Source organism: Stomoxys calcitrans, chromosome 4, assembly GCF_963082655.1.
Source record: "Stomoxys calcitrans chromosome 4, idStoCalc2.1, whole genome shotgun sequence".
Classification (NCBI taxonomy): Eukaryota; Metazoa; Arthropoda; class Insecta; order Diptera; family Muscidae; genus Stomoxys; species Stomoxys calcitrans.
Window position 1 is genome coordinate 94,693,183 of NC_081555.1, and position 11,683 is coordinate 94,704,865.

Below are 11,683 nucleotides of genomic sequence, written 5' to 3' on the forward strand. Positions count from 1 at the left end.
TTTGACTTCTTGAGCCCTTACAAGCCGCAATTTTTGTCCGATTTGGCTGACATTTTGCATATAGTGTTCCGTTATGACTTGCAACAAATGTGGCAAGTCCGGTTAAAATTGGTCAAGAACCTGATTTAGGTGTCACATGAGACTCAAATGAAGATATTTGGGAGTAGAAAACGAAATTGATATCCAACTCTGGAGCCAAGTGTTTGGGGGAACGCCCCAAAGCTTCGCTTAAATTGAACTGTATTTCCGACAATGGAAATATGGAAAGAACGAATTTTTGATATATATTTTCAGGGCAAAGTGTCGGTGGCCACCCCAGCCCCAAAACATATTTACCGACAATGGCAATATGGGGTTCAAATTAAAGGGATTTGGGAGTGGAGCACGAATTTGATATCCATATTTGATTCGAAATGTGTGAGGTACCATACCTCCCTTAAAAAAACTTCTCATTACACTAATTTTCAAAAAACACCAGATCTAAGAGATTGTGCAATGCGATTCGTTCGAAATTTTTTTGCACCCTCACTGTCACCGGGTGCCTCGGGGATCGCCCAAATCACGCCAAATGGGTATATACACCAATCACGACAATATAGAGCTCAAACGAAAGGTGCTTGAGAGAATAAAACGAATTTGATATCGAATTGAAGATCCATGTGTTTGGGCAGCTGTCACACCCCAAAATACCTCCCTATTATATAAAAGTTATGTGGAAATCGATTGATTTTCGGGATATAATGTGGGGTCCACCTCACAATCAAACAAAACTTATTTGCCGATCATGCCACAAAGGGGCTCGTATAAAATGTATTTGAGAGAAGAGCACAAAGCCTATATTTACTTTAAGGGCCAAGAGTCTGGATGGCCACACCCCCCCCCCCCCCCCCCTCCACGAAATACTCCCAAATCAAAAATATTTACCACTACGGTTATATGCGACTCAATATAAAGGTATTTGGGAGTAGAGTAAAAATTTGTCCAGGAACTGAGAAGGGGCAAAGTTCTCATACATCAATGGGTGCTTTCCGATTCAAGTTTTAACTTTATGATAAGGGACCTTTTTTTCATTGTCGAGTCAGAACGGCGTCCTGCAGTGCGACACCTCTTTGGGGAGAATTTTTTACATGACCATGCATCGTATGGCACCTCGCTAATGTCGCCAGCATTAAGAGGGGATAACAACAATCGGTGCTAATTTTTTCCGATGTTTTCGCCAGGATTCAAACGCAGGCGTTCAGCGTCATAGGCGCACGTAGGCTACAGTGGCACGAATTCATTATCCACATTCAAAGCGAAGTGTCCCCACCATAAAAAGAAGGCACAGGGGAAGGTGGGTCTGATTCGGCTAGTTATCAATATAAATAAAGTTTTTACAATATATTCCATAATTTGGGCAAGATTTCGTAAAAAAATAAAATTTTGATAAAAATTTCCAAAACAAAAAATGTATTGTATTAAAAATTTTGTTGCATTAAAAAAAAAACAAAATAGTTATAAAAATAAAATTTTAACAAAATTTTCATTAAATAAATTTTTTTATTGGATTAAAAATTTTGTTATATTTAAAAAAAAAGGAATCAGTAAGGAAAGGCAAAAGTCGGGCGGAGCCGACTATATAATACCGTAGACCTACCCTACAATTATAAATTCGGACAATATACATATGTATATGAGAGCTAAATCTTAATCTGCACTGGTGCTATATCCAAGTCTGAACCGATTTTGATGAAATCTTACAGATATGTCGGTAACAAAACAATCGGTGCCAAATTTTGTGCAGATCGGTTGAAAATTATATTTATTGTGTAAATCGGGCGAAATGTATATAGGAGCTATACATAAAAATCTTAGCCGATTATAATGAAATTTTGCATACATGTTCAGATGAGTAACCAAACAATGCGTACCAAATTTTATGCAGATCGGTCGAAATTTGTTGTTACTACGGGCATTTAAATGCAAATCAGGCGATACATATATATGGGAGCTATATCTAAATCTGAACCGATTTTGATGAAATCCTGCATATATGTTCAGATGAGTAACCAAACAATATGTACCAAATTTTATGCAGATCGGTCGAAATTTGTTGTTACTACGGGCATTTTAGTGCAAATCAGGCGATACATATATATGGGAGCTATATCTAAATCTGAACCGATTTTGATGAAATCTTGCAGATATGTTAAAATCAGAAACAAAACAGTCCGTGCCAAATTTTTTGCAGATCGGTTGAAAATTTTAGCTACTACGGCCATTTAAGTGCAAATCGGGCGATACATATATATGGGAGCTATATCTAAATCTGAACCAATTTTGATAAAATCTTGCAGATATCTTAAGATCAGTACCAAAACAGTACGTGCCAGATTTTTTGCAGATCGGTTGAAAATTGTAGCTTCTAAGGCCATTTTAGTGCAAATCGGGCGATACATATATAAGGGAGCTATATCCAAATCTGAACCGATTTTTACCAAAACCAATAGCGTTCGTCCTTGGACTAAATAAGTGATATGTGCAAAATTAAGTCCTGCACTTTGATTAGAAGAATACATGGACTCACAGACGGACAGAAGGACATGGCTATACCGAATCAGAAAGTGATTCTGAGTCGATCGTGTATACTTATCAATGGGTCTAGCTTTTCTCCTTCTTAGTGTTGCAACAAATGCATAAACTTATAATACCCTGTACCACAGTGGTGGTGTAGGGTATAAATATTTAATATATAAAATTTTCCTAAAATTGTGGAAAATTTTTTTAGTTCTTTTTATACCCTCCACCATAAGGTGGGGGTATACTAATTTCGTCATGCTGTTTGTAACACCACGAAATATGCGTGTAAGACCCCATAAAGTCTATATGTTCTTGATTGTCATGTCATTTTAAGTCGATCTAGCCATGTCCGTCCGTCCGTCTGTCTGTCGAAAGCACGCTAACTTTCGAAGGAGTAAAGCTAGCCGCTTGAAATTTTGCAAAAATACTTCTTATTAGTGTAGGTCGGTTGGGATTGTAAATGGGCCATATCGGTCCACGTTTTTATATAGCTGCCATATAAACCGATCTTGGGTCGTGACTTCTTGAGCCTCTAGAGGGCACAATTCTCGTCCGATTTGACTGAAATTTTGCACGTAATGTTTTGGTATGACTTCCAACAACTGTGCTGAGTATGGTTGAAATAGGTCCATAACCTGATATAGCTGCCATATAAACTTATCTGGGGTCTTGACTTCTTGAGCCAATAGAGAGCGAAATTTTCATCCGATTTGGCTGAAATTTTGCACGTAGTGTTTCGGTATCACTTCCAAAAACTGTGCTAAGTATGATTTAAATCGGTCCATGTTTTGATATAGCTGCCTTATAAACCAATCTTGGGTCTTGACTTCTTGAGCCAATAGAGGGCACAATTCTCGTCCGATTTGAGTGAAATTTTGCACGACGTGTTTTGTTAGAACTTCCAACAACTACGCTAAGTGTGGCTTTAATCGGTCCATGTTTTGATATAGCTGCCATATAAACCGATCTTGGGTCTTGACTTCTTGACTAGAGCGCGATTTGGCTGAAATTTTGCACGAGATGTTTTGTTATGACTTCCAACAACTGTGTTAAGTATGTTTTAAATAGGTTCATAATCTGGTATAGCTGTCATATAAACTGATCTTGCGTCTTGACTTCTTTAACCTCTAGAGGGCGTAATTCTCGCCCGATTTGACTGAAATTTTGCATGAGTTGTTTTGTTGTAACTTCCAACAACTGGGCCATTATGTTAACTTCAAATATAACTTTTGGGGCGAAATTTCTCCGATCTTAAATAAAATTTGAATATGGGACCTTCTGATTCTAAAAGCTCTTGGCAGGGGCTAATTCTGGTATTAGTTTGTATCACCTATCTATGACCAGTCCAGCACAGTGGGCCATTATGTTAAATTCAAATGTAACTTTTGGGGCGAAATTTCTCCGATCTAAAATACAATTATAATATGATTCGAATAGCTGATGGTAGGGGCTAATTCTGGTATTAGTTTGTATTACCTTTCTATAACCAATCCAGCACAGTGGGCCATTATGTTAAATTCAAATATAATTTTTGGGGCGAAATTTCTCCGTTCTGAAATACAATTTGAATATGGGGACTTCAGACTCTAATAGCTCTTGGTAGGAGCTAATTCTGGTATTAGTTTGTATCACCTATCTATGACGAGTTCACTGCATTGCCGTTTTAAAAATGGGTAATATAGGTCTTCAAAAAATATTTTGGCATAGAGGTTTGAGGGTTTAGTTATTATTAAGCATTTTATAGTTGTAGATAAATTCTTAGCAAGTGATTTTAGAAAATATTAGGTGAGAAAGTGCTAAAAATGATTTTTTTTATGTAAAACACAAAAGAAAATTAGTTAACAGTGCTCTGTTAATCACTTAACATAGCTCTGTTAAAATGTCAGGTTTGTGTCTTGGCTAAGTTATATTCAAATTTAACTTGACGGACATAAATATTACACAATGACTTCTACAATGTTCAGCATTCATTTGTGGTTCGAATCGGACTATAACTTGATATAGCTCCATTAGCTCCAAACAGTTCTTATTCAATATTCTTTGTTTGCCTAAAAAGAGATACCGCGCATAAAACTCGACAAATGCGATCCATGGTGGAGGGTATATAAGATTCGGCCCGGCCGAACTTAGCACACTCTTACTTGTTTTTTCTTTTGCTTCCTATTTAGAAACAATATCCTTTTAAAATCGCCACAAAATTTTGTCACCATTTTCCATAACTTTCTAATTTCCTACCCACATAAAAAAAATTCCTACTGTCCCATACTACTAATTTGGGATTGTTTAACAAAGAATGTAAAATTGCTTGAATAGCATATGGACCTCTGTTTTTGATAAGATAAGTTTATAGGAACGTTGTTCAACAATGAATATGACTAAAATCTAAAAATATTATAAAACAAGACTTTATCAGCCACCAGTCCCGGCCTACGCAAGAAAAATGAAAAAAACGATGCTGGCAAGTGCTATTTTATCTCAACGTTCCACATTCTTCCCACATGGTGAACAAGCTCACTGCTTTCTGCTACCAAATTCAATGATGAAAATAGTTTCAATCTTATCTTAAAAAGGAAATTAAGTGAGGTTGACATTTGTAGTCATTGATGGTGGTTGGTTGGAAAACGACAAAATCAAAGACAGAAGAGAAAAGTTTTGTTTTTTTTTCAGTGATGTGCTATTAGGGGGGATATAGCTCAGTGGTAGAGCATTCGACTGCAGATCGAGAGGTCCCCGGTTCAAACCCGGGTGTCCCCTGAATACACAGTTTTTTTCTTTCAGTTCAACGAGTAAAACAATAATGAAAGGCAACAAATCATTATCGTATGGATGCTTACTCCGAATCCTTTGTTGAGGCTTAAAGAAGTTACTGCCATTAGTTAGACAGACATACATCAATGCCATTAGTGCAACCATACTAAATACATTATTATTCAGATTATTGATGGTATTTTAAACTATTCATCATACATGGTCATGGGGATATAGCTCAGTGGTAGAGCATTCGACTGCAGATCGAGAGGTCCCCGGTTCAAACCCGGGTGTCCCCTGACCTTTATAAAGATTTTTAATCTTTGATGTAAGTAAACGTTTTAAATTAAATTTAAATAATCATTCAAATATAGCACAAAGGGAAGAACAATCAAAAATCAATTTACAAAACACCATTCTTTGAAATGCATCAGAAATGCATGGTACAATTAAATATTGTAATTGTAAAAAAAATACTCTATGTGTACATAGCATGTTGTGTTCTCTCATATATTCAGGTTTCATTGTTAACATCACACACCATTTAAAAGAGAACATTTTAATTGTGTTTTACTTTGATTGTTATATTGAACAAATAACAGCCTTGCTTTATATTCCAAAAAAACAACTATGAAAAATAATTTTTTATTACTATTGTCGTTGCATATGGGTGTGTTTTTTGCGACTTGAAAGCTTGCAATTCATTTGTGCTTCATGTGTGTGGTTTATATTGAGAACTTTGTCAAGGATATTTGTGGTTGGGGATATAGCTCAGTGGTAGAGCATTCGACTGCAGATCGAGAGGTCCCCGGTTCAAACCCGGGTGTCCCCTGATATTCTTTTTATAATTATTTTTTTTTTAATTTATTTTAAGTTTTTTCTTATTTTTATTGTTTTTGTTCTATTTAAGTTTTAATATTTAAAAAAAAAAAAAATTTGACATTTTTTTTTTAAATTTTTTTTTTTTAAAAATTTTTTAAAAAAATTTTTAAAAAAATTTTTTTTTATGACAGCTATATCCAAATATGTTCCGATCTGGACGATATGCAACAAAAAGGTTTAAAAGGGTACCGGAACTTGCTTTGCCAAATTTCATTAAAATAGAATGAAAAATGCTCATTTTATAGGATCATAACACAATATCGGGAGATTGGTATATATGGCAGCCATATGCAAATATAGTCCAATCTGTACCACATTTGACAGGAATGGGTAGTGGTCTGCCAGAACACACTGTGCTAAATTTCATCGAATTCGGGTAATAAATGGATCTTTTATGGCCTCATTACCCTATATCGGGAGATTGGGTGCTCGGTCTAAGGGCAGTTATATCCAAATATAGTGCGATCTGAACCGCACTTCACAAAAATGAATAAGGGTCTACCAGAACTCACTGTGCCAAATTTCTTCGAAATCAGATGAAAAATTACCAATTTATTGCCTCAAGACATTAAGTCTGTAGATCAGTCTATATAGCGGCTATAATAACTAAAATCCGATTTTATGAGATCAGACGATCAGATTTATATACAAAAAATATGAAATCATCAAAAATTTTTTTGAAAAATGTTTTTATACCCAAGATATCTGCAAAATTGAAAATACCCAAATAAATACCTAAAAGAGGTACTTATTGCAAATTTCTCACATATCAATGAGTGCAATCCGATTCAAGTTTAAGCTCAATGATAAGGGACCTCCTTTTTATAGCCGAGTCCGGACGGCGTGCCGCAGTGGGATACTCCTTTTGAGGAGAAGTTTTTATACGGCATAGTACCTCACGAATGTCGCCAGAATTAGGAGGGGATAACCACCGCTGAAAATTTTATGATGGTCTCACCAGGATTTGAACCCAGGCGTTCAGCGTTATATGCGGACTGCTAACCTCTGCGCTACGGACTCTCCCCCTTACTCCAAAAGTTCTACCCAAAAATATAAGTGGACCGATCGGGACAATATGCAACTCAAATGAATGGTATTCAGGAGTAGAATACAAATATGATATCAAAAGTTGGATCCAAGCCGTCCCGACCTCAAAAACCCCCAAAATAGATTTATTGGACGATAATGACAATATGCGACTCGAATGAAAGATATTCGGGAGTAGATTACAAATATGGTCAGGAAGGAGATACAGGCTTTATAATTTGTAGATATCGAAAGGGGGAGCGGACCCTCCCCCTTACCACAAGAGTACGACCGAAAAAATTAAAGTGGACCGATCGTTACAATATGGGACTCCAATGAAAGGTATTTAGAAGTAGAATGCGAATTATATATATCAATAAAATTGGTCCAAGTAACTAGAGGGCCGCCCCGTCCTCAAAACACCCTAAAATAGGTTTATTGGACGATAATGACAATGGTACTGGAATGAAAGCTATTCGGGAGTAGATTACGAATATGGTCAGGAAGGAGGTATAGGCTTTATAATTTGTTGATATTACCCCAAAAACACCACCTAAAATCAAAAGTAGACCGATAGCGACATTGTGGGTATCAAATTAAAGATATTAAAGACAAGAATACGAATATGGTATAAAAAAGAGACATATTGGACCAACATATCAATATAGGACTGAAATCAAAGGTATTTGGGAGTAGACTACGAATATGATATAAAAAATGAGGTCCAAGTAATTTATGGTCGCCACATTCCGTTAAGCCCTCCAAATGGAAGTGTTAGTCGATCATAGCTTGATGACACTTAAATGAAAGGCATTTCAGAGCAGATTACGAATATGACATTAAACTTTGTGTCCAAAAATCTAGGTCGTGCTGTACCTTCTTAAATCGCCTCCAATAGGTTATTTGACCTATGAAAACAATGGGGAATCAAGTGATAGATTTTTTGAGTAGAGTGCGTCATTCAACTTTGTGCTCAAGTGACAGATGGGGTGTGGAGCACAACCCTCATATAGATACCCCCCACCAAACGGCTGTATTCACCAATCATGACAATATGGAGTTAAATTAAAAGTAGAAGGTTGTGGGCTGGGAATCTTATATCTTCATTCTGTTCATAAATCTAGCGTAACACCTCATCCCAAAACAGTCGATCAAACATAATGACCTAGCAGGACACTGTGTGATTTAACTAATGTGTGGGGAAACAAATAAATGTATGCCGCCATACCCCCAAAATTATGACGTTCAGCGTGATAGCAGATGTTGCAAACAATAACGTTAAGATTGCGCTAGTTTGGAGAAGCAAACATGAACAGAAAGAGGGCAGAGTGGTCAAAATTTATCATACAGCATTTATCTTCGTTATGACTTCATTGCGATTGTTTGCGGTATTAATTTTTAACTTTCCCTCTCTAAGACGGGCCTTAACAATAATTTTCAAAAACATCAGATTTCGGAGATGGGTAGGGCGATTTAAGCGAAATTTTGTTGGCACACTTGTATTAACCTAAAATCAAAAATTTGGTATCAGAATCTGAGGTGGGTTGCCTATAAGGGCCGCCCACCCCCAATATGGGTATCAAATTGAAGTTATTTGAAAGTAAAAAGCGAATCTGATATCCAATTGTGCGACTAAATGATTCGTGGGTCATCCTACCCCCGAAAAACCCCTCAAATCGGGCATATTTACCGACCATGGCAGTATGGATCTTAAACATGTTCACCGATTGGGACAATATAGGTATCAAATGAAAGGTGTTTAAGAGTCGGGGAGTTTCCCACCCCCAAAAACACCACCCAACAGGACATTTATCGCTGTGGACATCAAATAAAAGGTATTTAAAATTAGAAGACAAATCATGACATGAAAATTTAGTTAGTACCCCCCAAACATATTTGTGAATTATGGCAAAAAGGGGATCAAATCTGATATCTTTTTTGTGGCCAAGGGTTTTAGGGACGCCTCACCTCAAAACTCCCCCTAAACTACACATATATAAGGACTATAGCAATATTTAGGTCAAATGTGGTTATTGGGAGTAGAGTATGAATCCGATATCCACTTTCAGGCCAAAGGACCCTTCCCTTGCCCTATTTTCAAAAACGCCAAAGATGGATGGGGCGATTTAAAAGAAATTTGGTTTGTCATATTTTTTATCGGTTTGACTTTGAAAAACAATGAAACAGAAATTTAGTTTCCTTCTTTAGGGTGGGATATCTAGGTGGCCGCCCCTTGGGTCATGGGATAAGGCTGGATGGAGTACGAAATGGTACATATTTGCCCCCTCGCGCTGGGCAAATATGTACCAGCTCCATCTGTACTTTCACTACAGATGGAGCTAGAGGTCTGGAATGACTAAATGATCTATTCAAAATTAGTACATTTTCGTACCAAAATTGGTACCATTTAGTACTTTCTTTACACATGGTCTGAATTTTGGCATGCAGAATGGGTGACATATGATGAGTGACTATGATATGATATTTTTACAATTCGTACATTTTGGTACCAATATCGGTACCATATGGTACTTTCTGTGCAGATGGAGCTAGAGGGCTGAAATTTGGGATGTATGTAAAACTTAGAAATATTTGATGCTCGGCTAAATGATTTTTTCTCAATTGTAATATTTTAGTACGAACATTGGTACTATTTGGTACATTCTTTGTAGATGGAGTTAGAGATCCGAAATTTGGAATGTAGGTTCAATTAAGAAATAATTGATGGATGACTAAATGATGTATTCAAAATTCGTACATTTTGGCACCAACATTGGTACTGATGGATTTTTCTGTTAAGATAGATCTTGAAGTCTGAAGTGTGACATGTAGGTACAACTAAGAAATATGTAATGGGTGACTAAATGTTCTATTAAAAATTCGTACATTTTGGATGTAGGTACAACTAAGAAATAAATGATGGATGATCTATTCAAAATTCGTACATTTTACTACCAAAATTAACACCATTTTGTACTTTTTGTTCAGATGGTTCTTGATGTTTGAAATTTGGGTGGCTCAATGATATATTTACCATTCGCACTTTTTGGTACTAAAATTGGTATAATTTTGTATTTTTTTCATAGTTGGAGCTAGAGGTCTGAAATTTGGCATGTAGGTACAGAAAGAAATATATATTATAGATGACTAAATGATCTGTTAAAATGCATACATTTGGTACCAAAATGGGTACCGTTTGGTACTTTCTTTGCAGATGGTGCTAGAGGTCTGAATTTTGGCTTGTAGGTAGAACTAGGATAAATATGATGAGTGACTTATTTAGTCTATTAAAATTTAAACATATTGGTACCAAAACTGGTACAATTTGGTACTTTCTTTGCAGATGGAGCTAGAGGTCTGAAATTAGGCATTTAGGTACAAGAATGAAATACATAATGGGTGACTAAATGATCCATTCAAAATTCGTACATTTTGGTACCGAAATGTGCAAAAAAAAGTATATATATATATATATATATATATATATATATATATATATATATATTCACCGATTTTCACTTCTGGAGCCACTGCAAGCGCATTTTTTAGCAATCTTGCCAAAACTTAGTACCACGATTTCCTCGACAACTACAACAATATCTGAGAAGTTAAGTCGAAATTGCTTCAAATTTAGATACAGCTCCCATACATATGTTTGTCCGATATTCCAATAGAGTGCTCATTTGTTAACCGGTTCTCTCGTAATTTGGCAGGAGAGATTTTCTTATGACTTTGGACATTACTAGTTAATTTCATGGAAATGGTTCGGATCAAGATATAGCTGCCATATATATATTATCGCCCGATTTACGATTCTGATTTTCGATTTTATTCCTCTATGCGTCACTACAGCACCAAATGGTGACGCCTTGTAATACAGTTGCCATGATAAAAGACATGAATTTGGCTGTGGTTTTGTATTAGTCAGAGACTGAAGCACCTTGTCCGTAGATTGACTCCGGTGGATGAGAAACTGGTCATAATTCGCATAAAGGCCAAGTTATTTAATATCAGTCTTTTCTGTATCTATGCCTCCACAGAAGACCAGGAGGAAGAGACCAAGGATACATTTTACACGACATTAATATCATGGTTAAAGACTTTGATGCCAACTTAGGAAATTTGTATTGAGGTCACAGATTACGCCGTGGCAAATAACATGGTAGTTATTAGCATCGGATCAAAAGGCCACAGGTTCTCCCTCGATTAAAAAATGAGAAACCGAATTGTGGAGCGAACATAGATACGGATCATTACATATGTAGCTGCAGCAAAGGTTCGCACCGTCTGTGGTGTTGCAAGAAACGATCGACCTGACACAGGGAGGAAGCTGGACGTCGAAAAGCTCAACAGATGGCAACGGCATACTCCACTAGATGGACCCAATTGCTTGAAGAGAGCATTCCATGTCCCGATGATATAACACAGCTATGAAATCTATTGCCCACTCCAAGGAAAATGACGCGAA

At 36.5% G+C, this 11,683-nt stretch overlaps 3 non-coding genes across 3 annotated transcripts; all 3 read left to right on the forward strand.

The window, feature by feature from the left end:
• The first annotated feature begins 5,241 nt into the window (after nt 1-5,241).
• On the forward strand, nt 5,242-5,313 carry Trnac-gca (transfer RNA cysteine (anticodon GCA)). Its single transcript has one exon. It is a non-coding gene; the product is annotated as a tRNA-Cys (tRNA).
• Nucleotides 5,314-5,534: 221 nt separating this feature from the next.
• Nucleotides 5,535-5,606, forward strand: Trnac-gca (transfer RNA cysteine (anticodon GCA)). Its single transcript has one exon. It is a non-coding gene; the product is annotated as a tRNA-Cys (tRNA).
• A 461-nt stretch (nt 5,607-6,067) lies between these two features.
• On the forward strand, nt 6,068-6,139 carry Trnac-gca (transfer RNA cysteine (anticodon GCA)). The gene has a single exon. It is a non-coding gene; the product is annotated as a tRNA-Cys (tRNA).
• Nucleotides 6,140-11,683: the final 5,544 nt, after the last annotated feature.